The sequence below is a fragment of the Mastomys coucha genome, unplaced genomic scaffold, assembly GCF_008632895.1.
Source record: "Mastomys coucha isolate ucsf_1 unplaced genomic scaffold, UCSF_Mcou_1 pScaffold6, whole genome shotgun sequence".
NCBI classification, from domain to species: domain Eukaryota; kingdom Metazoa; phylum Chordata; class Mammalia; order Rodentia; family Muridae; genus Mastomys; species Mastomys coucha.
The window spans coordinates 91,537,363-91,539,060 of NW_022196912.1; the positions used below are offsets into that span (position 1 = coordinate 91,537,363).

At 48.1% G+C, this 1,698-nt stretch overlaps 1 long non-coding RNA gene across 1 annotated transcript in view; it reads left to right on the forward strand.

Moving 5' to 3' along the window:
• Nucleotides 1–155, forward strand: part of LOC116079577 — a 915-nt gene extending 760 nt beyond the window's left edge. The window contains exon 3 of the long non-coding RNA XR_004114045.1: nucleotides 137–155. This is a non-coding gene — a long non-coding RNA (uncharacterized LOC116079577). The remainder of the gene's footprint in view (nucleotides 1–136) is intronic.
• Nucleotides 156–1,698: the final 1,543 nt, after the last annotated feature.

Sequence of the window (1,698 nt, forward strand, 5' to 3'; positions counted from 1 at the left end):
GGGGGTGGGCTATAGCAGTCTCTGGGTTGTCATGCCCGCTAGCCCACCAAACACAAGGCCAAGATCTTTTTGCACATAAAATCTTTTGAAAACAGGACTATGATTCATGGAAGTTATCAAATTTTATTTCCTTCAGAAATTTAATAAGAAGCCTGAGGGGATCAACTATAGTTGAAGAGTCTGCAGAAGGCACCAGCTAGGTGTACTGGTAATGTGCAACTTGCTTTTGTTGATACTGTTTCTACACCCAGAGATCCCACCATCCAGGGTCAGCTTTTCTGTTTCTGAGTCTTTGTTTTTAATCTACTTCTTTTTTCCTTTCATTCTTTCTTTCTTTCTTTCTTTCTTTCTTTCTTTCTTTCTTTCTTCTTTCTTTCTTTCGTCTGTGCAGCTCTGGTTGTCCTGGAACACTCTGTAAACCAGGATGAACCTCCCGGAGTGCTGGGGTTAAAGGCATGTGCCACCACCGCCTGGCTGCATTTTTTAAATTTACTTTTAAAAATATAATTATTTATTTTATGTGTGTGGTAGTTTAAATATGATTGGCCTAGGGAGTGACACTATTTGGAGATGTGTCCGTGTGGGAGAAAGTGTATCACTGTGGGCGTGGCTTTAAGACCCTTATCCTAGCTGCCTAGAAGCCATTCTTCTAGTGGCCTTCAGATGAAGGTGTAGAACTCTCACCCTCTCCTGTACCATGCCTGCCTGAATGCTGCCATGCTCCCACTCTGATGATAATGGCCTGAATCTCTGAACCTGTAAGCCAGCCCCAATTAAATGTTGTCTTTATAAGAATTGCCTTGGTCATGGTGTCTGTTCATAGCAGTAAAACCTTAACTAAGACAATGTGTATTGGTGTTTTGCCTGCATGTATGTCTGTGTGAGGGTGTCAGATCCTGAAGTTGCAGACAGTTGTGAGCTGCCATGTGGTTGCTGGGAATTGAACCTGGGACCTCTGGAAGAGCAGCCAGTGCCCCCAGCCTCTGAGCCATCTGTCCAACGCCATTTTTTAATTTCTATAACCTCAGATACCCAGAAGTCTGATGGGCATTACTGCACGTTTGGGAGGGCATCAGGGTGTCCTAGTGCCCAATGCCAACCCAAAGTCTCTTGCTTTGGAGAGAAAGAGACAACCGTTCCCAGGCTCCTTAGTATTTCAGTTGGATTCAGTGAACTGTGGCTGTCTGGATAGGAGGACAGGGAATAGTTACAGACTGACTGTAAGCCCAAAGCTGCCATCTGGGTGTTTCCCCACGCTTTATTTGGTCAGCAGACACATGGGGCCTGTCATGGGCAGGCAGGGAGGGTAGAGCAGAGACCAGCGAGCCGGCCCTACCCTTAGAAAGCCTGAGAGCATAAAGACACAGAGTAAAACATTTGGACATGCAGCAAACAGAGACTGAAAAGTAAGGGCTGTGTGAGCATTCCCCAGCCGAGGCCGACCCCAGAATTTAGAAGCAGATGAGAGCACACTCCTAAGATCGCCTCGCTGTTTTGACCGCTCACCCCTTCCCTCACTGGCTCTGGGCAGGTGGAGACCTGTAGGGTACACAGTGGCACTTCAGGCGTGGCCACTACGGCTGTGCTGGCTCCTAGTAGAAGCAACGGCAGGAGGAAAGGTTGGCTGTTGCCTGCTGCCCTTGCCAGCACGGCTGTCCAGTGTGCCCTTGCCAGCACGGCTGTCCAGTGTGCTGGGAG